This window comes from Chionomys nivalis, chromosome 6, assembly GCF_950005125.1.
Source record: "Chionomys nivalis chromosome 6, mChiNiv1.1, whole genome shotgun sequence".
Lineage (NCBI taxonomy): Eukaryota > Metazoa > Chordata > Mammalia > Rodentia > Cricetidae > Chionomys > Chionomys nivalis.
Window position 1 is genome coordinate 83,435,496 of NC_080091.1, and position 15,861 is coordinate 83,451,356.

The following is a 15,861-nucleotide window of genomic DNA, read 5'->3' on the forward strand; positions in this document are numbered from 1 at the left end:
GATAGCTGGGTGTTAGTCACATCCTGGGGTAGCTGGTTGTTTTACATCTACCTATGATTCGTGGTGAGGAACTTTCTGGTGTCCTCTTGGATCTGGCAAGGTGTTGGCAGAGTAGAGAACAAAGTTAAGTTTAGGAAGAAAAAAAAAATTCAGGACCAGGGAATTGATATGGATGTATCTGAACTGTTTAAGGTGAATCCTTCAATTCAGCTCCCTGGAACTCACAAAAATTCTTTGAGTTTGTGATGACATAAGTTTTAGACACATACATTGTATAAACAGCAGCATATTTATGTTGGAATGACTGTGACAGATGTTTTTGCATGATGAAAAGTATCTTTGAGACTGTGAAAGGCAGCATGATAAAGAAATTTGATAAATTGTATTTGTCCTCAAACCTTTATACTTGCAGGTACAAATTTTAATAACTTGAATTTGTATGTTAAGATTATGAGATTTGTTTGGTGAGGCTGTCCTTTTTAACTGTCAAACCTAGCAGCTGTCAAACTGCAACATGCCAGCAGATTACAGGTACAAAATAACTCAATTCATAATCAAACTTAATTCTACATGAAGTTTCTGAAAAATGAAGATTTCTTGGTGTTATGATGACATAACTACAGTTATGAAATTTGAATATTCGTTAAAATATAAAATAATTATTATCAGAAATTATTTTTATTTTGCCGGGTGTATGGAATATCAGCACTTAATAAATGAGAAGTGTAATGGTCTGCTCTGTCCTTTTAAGAGACAAGCCTCACCCACTCCCTCCCCCATCCGCCAAGGCAAGCTGATCTTCAGTTTCCAGCCTGAGTTCCTTCCTTTCCACATCTCTCTCTCAAAGAGGCACCTTCTGTCTCTCCCTTCTCCCCTTCTCCTCTCTCTGTTTCTCTCTGTCTCACTGTCTCTGCTTTTCTCTGTGTTCTTCCCCCTTCTCCCTTTCCTTTCCAAAACCCACTAAATACATATCCAACCTCACTCTGCATGGTATGCCTATCCATGTCTCTGTCTCTAGATGGTTCCCTGCCCAGGACAAGTCACCTTTAGAGACCTGTGGCAGAGACCTGCAACGTGGCCTCATGGTGTGCCTATCTGTCTGTCTCTCCTTGTGGGACTGGCTGCCCCACTGAGGTTTCTCATCTGCTACTGGCTCCCTGCCTGGGACTCCTGGCCAGCTGTAGCCACTCGGGAAACTGCACCATCCTTGCCTAGAACTGGTGCTCTTGGGACCCGCTGCCCACTGCCTGTGGCTCCTTGGGGACCTGCAGCATGGTCTCATGGCCTGCAGCCTGCAGCCTGCAGCCTGCAGCCTGCTGCCTGTATAGCTACTTGGGAATCCCCAGCATTTTACTTTTACCATTACAGGAACTCATAAAACCGGAATGTGTGGCTAAGGATACCACAATTTGGAGAAAACAGCATGTTACAGAATGGAAAAAGATTGTTACCAGCTGCATATCCGATAGAGGACTTATGTCCAAAATACATATAGAACTTTTAAAAAATGGATGTCAAAAACAACCAAATAACCCAATTAAAAAAAATCTAAGCCAGGTAATGGTGGGGCACATCTTTAATCCCAGCACTCTGGAGGCAAAGGCATGAGTATCTCTGTGAGTTCGAGGCCAGCCTGGCTAGTTCCAGGACAGGCTCCAAAGCTACAGAGAACTCGATCCCCCCCCAACCATAAAAATCTAAGTAGAAAATTCTCAAAAGAAGCACAGACTGCTGAGAAACATATAGAAATATTCAACAGCTTTATTCATCAGGGAAATAAAAATCAAAGCTACTTTTTCATCTCATCATAGACCATTCTGAATGACCAAAAATCAATAAAACAAATCACAGCTCATTTTCAAAGATGTGAAGTAAGTGAAGTACTCACTCATTGCTCGTGGGAGCGAAATGTTCTGAGGCACTATGCATATCAGTGTGACAGTTCCTCAAAAAGCTGGGAATTGATGTACCTCACAATCCAACTATATCACTCTTGGGAATATAACCAAATGACTCTATAGCCTATCACAGAGACACTTGCTCAACCCTGTTCATTGCTGCTCTGATGTGGACTGCCTGCATGGTGATGTTTGACAAAGTCCCAGCATTTCAATATTGCAGATGACACTTTGTACAATGGTAGCCTCTCAAAATAAAATAATTCTTATGAAAAAAATCCCCACCACCAACGAATCAGGAATTCCATTGTACTCTTCAATTTACACCAAGAACAGAAATGTTAGAGATTTAGGAGACATACCTGATCCCAAGGATGAAATGCCTGCAATTCAAATCCATAGCCTGAGGACATTAAAGGCAAGAATTCAGTTAATAAATACAGAGAAATCAGAATGGTACAGTATAATGGGACAAGAGTAAGACTTCAAGATCTTCCCTTTGGGGAGCATTATGAGGGGTACAGGCAGGCCTATATAGTAAGACTAAGAAACTATAATATAGTGTCTGATTCCCAGATGAAGTCCTAATGGTCTCTATCCCCTTGGGAGCTTGAGGAAAATTCCTGTTTAATAAACCAGTCATTCTTCTTATCTCTAGTAAAAGGAACAGGTGGCCTTTTCATTAACTGGTACCTATTGTCAAGGTAAAAGGTAGCTTTCTCAATCACTGATTATTTTAGACACACCCCAGTTCACATACTCCATTTTCTTTAGTTTAATGGTATGTGAACCTATAGAGTATAAAAGGTACAATCTTCTTCTTTTTTTGATAAAGGCTGCTGGCAGCTAACCTGTTCACCCTCAGATTGTGTCCATCTCCTTCCACCACCTGCCAGCTGCACACATCCTCCTTGAAACCTGAACCCCCTACAGAAGCAGGTCTCTAGCACTGTTCTATTCATAATAACCAGAAACTGTAAACAGCCTAGATGTCAGACAATGGATGAATGGATAAAAATAATGTGGTACATTAATACAATGAAATATTTATCACTCGGCTATTAAAAAACATGATTTTTCATAAAACTAGATGGGTAAAAAAAATCATCCTGAGTTAGGTAACCGAGATTCAGAAACACAAACATGATATGTATCCACTAATAATACAATGCTAACTCTTAAGTCTTCCATAATCAGGCTACAATACATATAATCACATAAGATGACATATTTTTTTCACTTTATTCTAAGTGTTTAAGTATCTTGACAATATAAAATATATTTTATTCTCCTTAAAAATACTTCTTTTTTATTTCCTTGTTCAAGGATTGTTCTAGAGAATTGAGGTTTATTCCTTAAAAATGGTAATGTACCATGTATGTACTAATAAATCCTCTTATAGGAATTTAAATTCCATAGTGATTTTTTTTTAATTTTATAATTTAAAGTCTACTTATACAATGTGAGAAAGAATGAAAGTGAGTTTTTATCAGTCAAGTGATTTTTTTTTTAGTTTCGTGTTAAGATCAAACAATGGCATAAACATATCTAACCATATCAATACAAACATTACTTTTAACATCGTGTGACATGTTTATTAAGTGTATGTTTTTTTCCTAGAAAAGTTTCCTTTTTTATTTTTCAAGTTTATATAGATTCTTTTTTGAAATGGATATGAAGAAGGAACAATATCAAAGTCAATAGATATGCTCTACAAATTCAGGTCAATATTATTCAACAGCACAAAAGAATCTTTTTAGATCAAAACAATAAAACACTATATAATTGATTTAAGTTTTCCCTCTAGTTCTCAGAGAATCAATAATAATATACAAAAGAATAACTATAACTGTTTCAGGAAAAGTGACAGTGTTGATCAATGAGATAATAATATTATATTGACTATTAATTTAAATTTATTACAAATTAAAATAGTAAAGACCTTAGCCAAAATACCAAGAAAATATGAACATTGGAATATACCTTGAAAATGTCTTGACTCGTTCATACTGCAAAAAAAAAAATAAAACAATTCTTAAATGTCTTAGAGTCTACAGATGGTTTCCAAGGAAAGCTTACACTAGATCAATACTCAGTTCAGTCAAAGGTACTAGGATGTCACTTAACTCCCCAGAATTGAAGACACTAGTGTATATCAGTAACTTGGTTGAGGGACAGGCCTCTGATTCTAAGTGTGTTGCATAGGTTATATACCCAATGAAGTGGTGGCAGTAGGGCTGTGTCTTGGAGGAACCAATCCTCTCCTTACTGCATACATTTTTCACTGAAAATCTGCTAAAATTCTATAATAAAATTATATGATCATCTGCTTTTTCTTGTTGGGATATGTCTTAGTTACTTTTATGTCAACTTGATATAAACCAAAGTCATCAGAAAGGAGGAATCTCAACTGATAAACTTCCTCTATAAGACAGGACTGTAAGCAAGACTGTAGGGCATTTTCTTATTTAGTGATTGATGTGGAAGTTCCCGGTCATTGTGTGTGTAGTCATCCCTGGGTCACTGGTCCTGGGTTCTGTAAGAAATCAGGATGAGTTCGTTGTACATGTTCTCCCTCCTTCTGCTCCTCATTAGGACCTTGGGAGCTCAGTCCGGTGCTCCAGTGTGGGTCTCTGTCTCTATCTCCATCCATCGCTAGATGAAGGTGCTATGGTGATATGCAAGATATTCATCAGTATGGCTATAGGATAGGTTCATTTCAGGTTCCCTATCCTCAGGTGCCCAAGGAACTAACTGGGGACATTGCCCTGGGCATCTGGTAGCCACTCCAAATTCAAGTCTCTTGCCAACCCTTAGGTGGTTCCCTTAACTAAGATATGAGTTTCCCTGCTCCCCTATCCAACCTTCCTATATCCCCAATCATCCCGTTTCCCCAAGTTCCCCTCATCCTCTCCTTCACACTTTTCTCTCTCCATCTCCCCTTACCCCCATCCCACCCTACCCCCAAGATGTACAACGAAGTCAGGACCACGAGGGGTGCACCCACCCACTGAGACAGTAGGGCCGATCTATTGGGAGCTCACCAAGGCCAGCTGGACTGTGACTGAAAAAGCATGGGATAAAACCGGACTCTCTGAACATGGCAGACAATGAGAGCTGACGAGAGGCCAAGGACAATGGCACGGGGTTTTGATCCTACTTCAGGTTATGGCTTTGTGGGAGCCAAGACAGTTTGGATGTTCAACTTTCTAGATCTGGATGGAGGGGGGAGGACCTTGGACTTTCCACAGAGCAGGGAACCCTGACTGCTCCTGGGACTGGAGAGGGAGGAGAAAAGGAGTGGGGGGAGGGGGAGAGGGGAGGGAGGAGGGGGAGGGAAATGGGAGGTGGGGAGGAGGCGGAAAATTTTTTTTTCAATAAAAAAATTATATGCTCAATGTCCTTTATTTATGGCTAGAAACCGATTATGAGTGAGTACATCCCATGTTCCTCTTTTTGGGTCTGGGATACCTCACTCAGGATAGTGTTTTCTATTTCCATCCATTTGCATGCAAAATTCGAGAAGTCATTGTTTTTTACCACTGAGTAGTACTCTAATATGTATATATTCCACACTTTCTTCATCCATTCCTCCATTGAAGGGCATCTAGGTTGTTTCCAGGTTTTGGCTATTACAAACAATGCTGCTATGAACAAAGTTCAACAGATACTTTTGTCATTTGATGGGGCATCTCTTGGGTATATTCCCAATAGTGGTATTACTGGATCTTGGGGTAGGTTGATCCCAAATTTCCTGAGAAATCGCCACACTGATTTCCAAAGTGGTTGCACAAGTTTGCATTCCCACCAGCAATGAATGAGTGTGCCCCTTTCTCCACAACCTCTCCAGCAAAGGCTATCATTGGTGTTTTTGATTTTAGCCATTCTGACAGGTGTAAGATGGTATCTCAAAGTTGTTTTAATTTGCATTTCCCTTATCGCTAAGGAGGTTGAGCATGACCTTAAGTGTCTTTTGGAAAGAAAATCGTATAGTCATCCACCTGGAGAGGGGAAGTAGACAAGATTGCAGGGCAAAAACTGGGAACTTGCGGGTGAGGTGGCATGGGGCAAAGGGGAAATGGGATGAGAAACGTGAGAAGGGGAGGATGGGAGGAGCTTGGGGAATTGGGATGGTTGGGATATAGGAAGGGTGGATACAGGAGCAGCGAAGTATATATCCTAACTAAGGGAGCCATCTTAGGGTTGGCAAGAGACTTGACTCTAGAGGGGTTCACAGGTGTCCAGGGAGATGTCCCCAGCTGGTACCTTGGGCAACTGAGGAGAGGGAACCTGAAATGACCCTATCCTATACTGATGAATATCTTACATATCACCTTAGAACCTTCATCTGGCGATGGATCCAGGTAGAGACAGAGTCTCAATTTGGAGCAACGGTCTGAGCTCTTAAGGTCCAAATGAGGAGCAGAAGGAGGGAGAACATTAGCAAGGAAATCAGGACCACCGAGGGGTGCACCCACCCACTGTGACAGTGGAACTGATTTATTGGGAGCCCACCAAGGCCAGCTGGTCTGGGACTGAATAAGCATGGGTTGAAACTGGACTCTCTGAGCATGGTGGACAATGAAGGCTGATGAGAATCCAAGGACAATGGCACTAGGTTTCGATCCTAATACATGAACTGGCTTTGTGGGAGCTTAGCCTGTTTAGACGCTCACCTTCCTGGACCTAGATAGAAGACATTTGTCTTCCCGCAGGGCAGGGAATTTGGACTGCTCTTCAGTATCGAGAGGTAGGGGGAATGGTGAGGGGGAGGAGAAGAGGAGTGGGGATAGGAGGAGGGGAGTGGGGGGAGGGGGCAATATTTGGGAGGAGGGGAGGGAAATGGGAAACGGGGAGCAGGTGGAAATTTTAATTTAAAAAGAATAAAAAAAAGAACCAAAATTAAACCATTTTCTTATTTCAAAAAAAAAAAATCAGGATGAGCATATTATGGGGACAAACCAGTAAGTACTACTCCTCAATTGACTTCTGCATTAGCTCCTGCCATCTTGTTTTCTGCCTGGTTGGACTTTACATCCAGATTTCCTTCAGTGATGACTAGGGATATGGAAATGTAAGCCAAATAAACCCTTTTGTTCACCCAAGTTATTATTTTCTCATGGTATTTTATCACAGCACTATAAACCCTAAGAGAGGAGATGTTTTATTGCTTAATTGATCTCATGGTTTATTATTATTTCATGTACTCACATTGGGCAGCCCATATACTTTGAGAAATCTATTTTATTACAGCTATTCTATGCTGTTCTGTTTTAGTCCTAGTTTCCTTAATTTATTATGCTTTAAATAATATTTTTATTCTTTAAAATTTAAGTGATTTAATATTTAATGTATATTTATTATATCCATTCACCACTATCACCTTCAACTTCCCCTAGTACCACCTGATCATCCCTTACAAATTCTTGTAATCATTTTGTTTTTTATTTTTCTCTTATTAACAAATCCTTGAGACAAATTAATGATGTATATAATCATATGACAGAGTTGTATGGCCATCCACTGGAGCATTAACAAACTACCAGAAGCCATGTTTTCATAGAAGAGTTCCAGCCAAAGCTAAGAGTGCAGTCTTGAGGGTCCTACCTCATCCGTGGTGGAATTTTGATAGGCTAGATCTAGAGTAAGTCTTGTGTAGCTAACCACAACTGATATTATCTGATGTAATTAGCAAGAATGCTATGTACAGAAATCAGGATTTCACAGCTATCTTCCCCATCCACAGGCTCCTGCAACCTTTACACCTTTATTCTAGGTCTTTGAGTCTTGCCTGGTGGAAGATTGCTATAGATGACTCATCTATAGCTAAGAACTCTGTGTTGATTCTACTTATAGTTTTGACCAATTATGAGATTCTTGATTTAACAAATAATCTCTGCATAAAACATTTCTCTGAACAAAGTTGAGAGCATCACAAGTCTGTAGACATAACTGCAGTTTGACAGCATGATCATTTGGCAAAACAAAAGGACATTCCCCAAAAGGGCATATGATTTTCCCATTTGGGGCTTATTACTAGGTTTAGAGTACAAGGAATGCAATCCCTCTTGTGGAACACATATCATATCTCAGACTTAGGAGGACCATTTTTATATCATTTAATATTCATATAAAGGTGAATCATATGTTGAGGTTATGCTCTAAACTACCTACCATGCATGTTCCCACCCTTTCTTTCTTTGTTCCCTTAGAAAATTTAATGTTTACTTTTATCTCATATAGACATATACCACTTTATGTATATATAATATTTTATATATATCACAATTAACTTTGCCAGTTGGGAAATACAAATCACCTAGAAGTATATTATGGTAACTATAAAATGTTTTCTTATTTATAGTGTTTCCCTTTGAGTTCTTTAAAGCTTACTCTATGTAGGAAATAATCAAGAGACAATGAAATTGAGGTTATCATTTATAGTTTTAGTTCCTCTGACTTATGGAAATTAGTGCTCCTTGATGACCCCATCAAAAGTGGTCTCAGAACTGTACCAATTTACTTTTCAGATTTGAAGTGTGTATATTGGAGTTTGGGTCACTCAAATACACATTTAAGGCACCATGCTAAAAATTTGGGCATGCTTGATGAAGATTAGAATGCATTACAAAGCACCATGATTTTTTCCAATATCCTGCCAGACACATGGGGAAAACTTGTGGGAGCAGCAGACTGAGTACAGATACAGGTTGCTCAGCAGAGAGGAAATCAGAAAAATAAAAACCTTTCTTTCAAATTTATTACTACAGATAAGCTGTTGACCCTGCTCCTCCATCAATCCATCCAGAAGGGAAAAGGCAAGAGAAGCCTTTGCTTTAATTCTTATTAATATTTACCTACATAGACACAGAGAAAGATTATGTTAAATGAAGTTACAATGTTTGTCAACGGAACAGAATCGAGAAAATATCTATCAGAGAGTGATACTTTACTGCGTATTTTAAAAAATCAGTTTGTGAATCAATGCAAGAAATAATCAAAAGAAAATCTATTGTAAGATACCTTTCTAGAGTGTTTAAGAGAACAGTCAATAGTAGTTTATTGCAGTTAGCAGCTATAGTAATTGGTATGTGGAATTCATTATTCTAAACCCTTTAGTTCTAAGTACCACAGGAATCTAAGTGTCAGCTGACTGCCCGATGTTGGGCTGCCATTTGTCAGGGATTAGCCACAACAAAAATAGTTCTTGCCAGGTTAAGTGCGTGAGGATTAGAAATATAGTAAAGAATATGAAGACACAAATGAAAATAATAAAACAGAAAAACATATAGGATAGTAGCAGGAGGGAATTCCAGTGAGTAGTGAAAACTTGCCCACAATTAATTTCAAACTGCTTAAAGTACTCCTGTCCCTAAAAGATAGGAGTAAGACAAAAGACTGCATTAACATGATACAAGGTAATGAACATACCAATTGAAATTCAAGGGCTACATTCATAGTTAAAGATTCCATTCCTAGAACAAAACAAGTCATGCTTATACCTTAGACCAAAACATTCTGTAGGCAAACCCCTTACTGGGTGGAATCTAAAGTTATCTCCATAAAGGAAACTGGAACTTAGTTGGATCCTTAGACATAGACCTCTGTTTGAGATAGGAACAGATCTACTTTGCTATTCTGGAGTACAAGGTCTGCCTATTAACCAAACCTGTTGGCAATAACCTGAGAGAGCAGAACTCTCTAATCAACATTTAGGTGGGACCTTCGTTTGAGGTAGAAACACACTAACTTAGAAGGAACTAGAGGAAAGTTCCAACTCTCCGATTTTTGGTCAACGTGGAAACAGGCTCACATTTTTGGGCCTCCACATCCAAGAAAAGAAACAATCAACTATTTAATATTGCCCAAAGTAAAGAGTTGATTTTAGACCCTAACTCACTTCTATAGGTCAGAAGTCAGTGCTTCAGGCTAAAGACTAATACTTGTTAAAAAATTTCAAATTGCTTAATCACTCCCATTTTCCATCTCTTCTCTTAGGTGAACAATTTATATGAGATGATTTCTACAATACATGCAATTTTGGTTTTGAATGAATATAATCATTTTTCTGATATTATAGTAATACCAAATTGACTAAGGACTTAGGGATAAATGCATAAAATTGAGAGCACACAATAATAATAATTATTGTGCTTCCCTATCATCTGAATTTCTAAAGAAAAGTATCAGAGAGAAAACTCCAAAGTTAAGTCAGTAACAATTTTAAATTTCTGAAAATTACTTTATTACAGAAGAGGTAATGTGTTTTATATGGGTTCTAATTGCTTTTATAGCATATTAATTAACACATATGAAATAAGACTAATTAGTTACCTTAAACACCCAAATATAGTTGAAGTAGAAGAAAAATGATCTAAAAAAATAACTTTAGGAGAATGCACCCCTTAAAGAGGAAATAAAAAATTCCCTCAAGGAAATGGAGGAAAAGACAAAAAACATGGAAGAAATCAATAAATCTTTAAATAAAATCAAGAAAAAGCAGTCAAACAGATGAAAGAAACAATTCAAGGCTTGAAAACCAAAATAGAGACAACAAGGACCACACAAAACAAGGAAATTCTGGAAATGAAAAATATGAGAAAACAATCAGGAACCACACATGCAAGCATGAACAGCAGAATGCAAGAGATAGAAGAGAGAATCTCAAGCTCTGAAGATACAATAGAGAAAATATATCCATCAATCAAAAGATAAAAAACATTAAATCTAACAAAAGCTTAACACAAAATATCCAGGAAATATGGGACACCATTCAAAGATCAAACTTAAGAATCATAGGAATAGAAGGAGAATTACAACTCAAAAGAAAAGAAAATATATTCAATGAAATAATAGAAGAAAACTTTCTCAACCTAAAGAAAGATATGCATATGAAGATATAGGAAGCTTACAGAACACCAAACAGATTGGATTTTAAAAAAGTCTCTTACCACATAATAATCAAAACACTAAACTTACAGAATAAAGAAAGAATATTAAGAGGTGTGAAGGAAAAAGGTCAAGTAACATATAAAGTCAGACATATCAGAATTACATCTGACTTCTCAGTGGAAACAATAAAAGCCAGAAGGTCCTGGTCAAGCATTATGCAGACACTCAGAGACCATGGATGCTAGCCCAGAATACTGTACCCATCAAAACTTTCAGTCACCATAGATGGACAAAACAAGATATTCCATGACAGAATCAGATTTAACCAATACCTATCCACAAACCCAGCCCTACACAGAGTACTAGAAGGAAAACTCCAACCCAAGGAAGTTAGCTACGTCCACAAAAACACAAACAATAGATGATCGATCCCACAGCAGCAAATCCCAAAGAAGGGAAAAGCACACACAATAATATTACTGACAAGGAAAACTAATAATAGAAACTAGTAATCACTAGTCATTAATTAATATCCTTTAATATAAATGGACTCAACCCACCTACAAAAAGACACAGGCTAACAGATTGGCAGTGAAAAGAGAATCCATCCTTCTGCTACATACAGGAAACACACCTGAACCTCAAGACAGACATTGCCTCAGAGTAAAGGGCTGGGGAATTTTTTTTTTTCCAATCAAATGGACCTTGAGAAACAAACTGGTGTAACTATCCTAATATCTAAAAAAATAGACTTCAAACTAAAACCAATCAAAACAGACAAAGAAGGACATTTCATATTAGTCGCAGGAAAAATCAAACATGAGGAAATTTTTATACTGAACGTCTATTTCCCAAATACAAGGGTACCCTCATAGGCAAAAGAAACACTACTGAAACATAAATCACACATTAAACCCCACACACTAACAGTGAGAGACTTCAACACCCCCCTCACTATTGGATATATCTGTTAGCAGAAAACTAATAGATAAATAAGAGAATTAACAGATGTTATGACTCAAATTGGCTTAATTAGGTTGTGATACTGCGAACATTTCCCTCAGCATTTTATTGTTGTTGTTGGATGTGCACCTGCCCGAAGCTGGAGACCCATGTCTTGCTGTAAGCTAAATAACAAGGATCTCAGGCCTACAGCTATAAGTAACTGTGTTCTGTAAACAAACACATAAACTTGGAAGAAGCACCTAAAATTTAGGAAGGAATGTTGTCTTGCCAATAGCTTGATTGATTTCAGCCTACTGAGATCCCAAGAAAAAGATTTGGCTAAGCAGTACCTGGAATCCAGCCCAGGAAAACTCAAACATAATAAATATGTTATTTTTAAAGCTTCTGTGGTATGAGTTTCACTGATGACATCTATAAACTCTAGAGCAGAGGTACTCTGCATGAGTAGACACACATGACCTTCATGAACAGTTCACCTAGGTAGGCTCCACAACATAGGAGTGATTTTTCTTCCTTTTCCTAAAAAAAGGCTCAATTGTAGTGTAAGACCATTAGGAGTAACTGGAAAACTTAGCTTTGCTAACTGCTATAATTGGAGTCCAATTGGTGTCCAGGATCAGCATATCAACCAATGAAAACTTCTTTAAGAAGAGTTGGGCATATAGTTCAGTAGAAAATGCTTGCCTATATGTGAAAGGTTCTCAGTTTCATCTCCACCTCTAAAAAAATAAACATAGCTAAATAAAATGAAATACAAGCCAGGCATGGTTTAAAGGCCTATGTCTATCATTCATGCTATGATCCAGGAGAACCAAAAGTTCAGAATTTAAATGTGGTACATTATGAGTTTGAGCTAGGCCCAAGCAACAACACTTTACTATACCATCTGAAAACAAAACCAATCCAAACCAAAAAAACAAAACTTTCTTCAAGGAGGATGATTTTATTTACAAATTGATATCATTAACCAATTCATATTCTGTTTCTTCAGCATCTCAAAAGAATGAATTTTTATTGTTGCAAATAACTATATTTTATGGCTTTGAAGATTTTGCAAAGAAAATGATGCATGTCTGACTCAGATAGTAGAGGAAAATTATAAACTTTGTCAAAATACCATCAGATTTTAACAAATTGAAACATTGTTTTGTTCATTCACTTTTACTTCAATTATCATAAAATGTGTAAAATTTATGCTTATAGTATGAATTAAATAATTTTTAAATGGGAGTTATATTATTCATTCTTCTAATCTAGTCTTTGATTTAGTTTCTTATCTATTATTAAGACATTATTGTTATTAATACTACTACTAAATTTTAATATATATGAAAACATAATGTACATATATTTATTTGGTATGAAAAGAAAAAAATGTTGGTGCCATACAAATTTGCAAAAATGCATTGCAATATATTTCAAGTTAAATAATAGTAATAAAATAATAATAGTAGTAATAAAATAAATAATAGTAATAAAATATATTTTTTAATTTAAAAATTAGTACTGCATTTTATTTCTTCATTGTCAATCAGGTGAGTCAGCTTTCTATTGCTGAGGCTGATATATGAGATAAATCAGTTTTGAGAAAGAACACATTTTGACTTGAGATTCTAGACTTGTTTGACTCCATTATAGAATGTCATGATGGGAAAGTCAAGCTGATCCATTCATGGATGTTGAAGAAGCCCAAATTCCAGAACCTCTTTCACAGACACACATGTAATACCATTGTTCCTTTTGACTTGGTCCTACTTCTTAAAAGTTCCAGTATGTCCTAGGAGTTTTCCAGAGGGGCAACCAAACTTTAACATAGGTATCTTTGTAAGATACACAATATCCAAATTATAATAATTATTGCCAGCACACATTATTATACATATAATTTAAGTTTTCATACGTTTCCCCGTGAAATGGAAAATATCCTAATGGAGTCAATGTCAAATGCAAAAATAATTCATACTTTAAAATTTGCAATAACATATGAGATTATGGAGTGAAGAAAGCATATTCTTTACAGAGAATTTGTGTAAGGAATAGTGCAAAATACTAATTGATCTTTCAAATAATAATTATTTAATTCATTTAAAATATTATCCCTTTGAATTATAATTTGTCACATAGGATTTCTTGGGAAAATTCTACTTATTTCTTCCCCAATTTATTATTAATCAAGAATTATTTGATAAGTATTTTTTGTTTTTACTGAGTTATACATTTTTACCTCTTCCCCTGTATTCCTCCCCTCTCTCATTATAACATTTTTCTACTAAGAATATTTCTACTTTGACCAGACAAAGACTTTGCAGACCAATGCGTCTGGAGATTGATTCTTGCCAATAATACTCATTCCAACAGCACTTCATCCTCTCCTTACATAAGGGCTCAAGGCTCCCTCTGCTCTTCACAAGGGGCAGATTTGTGTTTAAATTATGCACAGTGGAAAAACAATGTTTGTAAAGACAGATTAATGAATCTAAACTAACCTAATAGAAGTATATGTGTAAACCAATTTGCATTAACAAAATGAGTTAACATGTTGTAAGGAATTTGGTGATTGATGTGGTTGAAAAAGTAATTGAATAAATACAGTTAGACATATAAGCTCTTACCTGAATCTAAAGCAGACTGTAACTAAAGATGATTGCTGAAGTACCAGGGTTCTGAGACCATTCTGTTATAAAAATAACCTTCCCTCCATGATGTCATTTCAGTTAATTATTGTGGTCAGAGCAACACAAATATAACTAATAGGAATGGAAATTTATTATAAAGCATGAATGTAGGTAATGGCCACCTTCCTTTAGGAATTCTGTAGGTACAGTGCTGTATATAATCAATATCCAGCACTGAGATTATGGGTTTTGGATCACAAGATGTCATTGTTTTGTCAATTGCATATTATCAAAGCAAACATTATATTGCATTCAACCACATGGAAACAAATATTTATATATACACTGTGACTTTTAGTCAAAAATACTTCAAATTATAACCGCACATATTGTCAGTTCTTTTGTATTTTACACAAAAGGAACTTACCAAATGAAAATTGTACACAGTGGATATCAAAGTTAGGGCACAAAGCAGGGATTTTTAACTTCTTCTGCCTAATAAATTATTTTTGTTCCTTAGAAAATAGTAAAATTCTCAGCATTTTTAAAACAAATGATCTAGAAAAATGCCCTTGACACTATTATGTGACCAATCAATTGGCATATTTAGAAAAAAATATGTATTAAAATGCATGCTATTTCTGTTTCTTAAGTAGGGCAATAAAACTGTCTCATTTGGTATAATTGTCAATTATATTAAGGATTCTGCTAAAAAGATCACGATTTTCATGATTATTACCATAATTATCATCAAAATTTTCCAAAGGATAGTATTCAGTACTAGATTCTATTATGCTTAAATGAATTAAGGCAAAATGCAATCTTGAGGTTGGAGAAAATTACCCTCTGTATCTTACTATTGGTGCCTGTGGTTCAAAAAAAAAATTGAACGTTTAAAGACATTACAGCTACTAATACAAAATAGAATTATATAGAAAAAATGGTTTGGGAGAACACTGTATAAGAATATCCATCATTTTATTTAGGAATTATATTTCTATAATAAACTATAAATTTGCTGTGATAATATATTTTAAAGCAATAAATAATAATTGCTTATATTCGTGAAGGTTACTTTATTGTTCGATTACTCAAAATATTTAAAATGAATAACTATAAGATTGTTGTTATATAATTTCAGTTTATGAAAATGATTTTATAGACAAGCAATTTATGTATCCCTACTGCTGCATTGAAATTAACAAATGAACTGAAATTTTCCTTTTTTTCTTGATTATATTTATAACCAATAATTACGTAGAATAGATTGTATAAGAATGATTTGATCTTAATAAACTTTTTGCTCTAATTTAGCATCCATACTGACTTATGAATCAGAGTTCTTTATGTCTCCTTACTGCTGTCTTTTAACTTCTGTTTTTCTAAGTTTTGACATAAATATTACCTTATCGAGAATAAATGAATTCAAATTAAAAAAAATAGTAGATATTATGTAATTTTTCAACTTAATAGTTGAGTTAACTTAATTT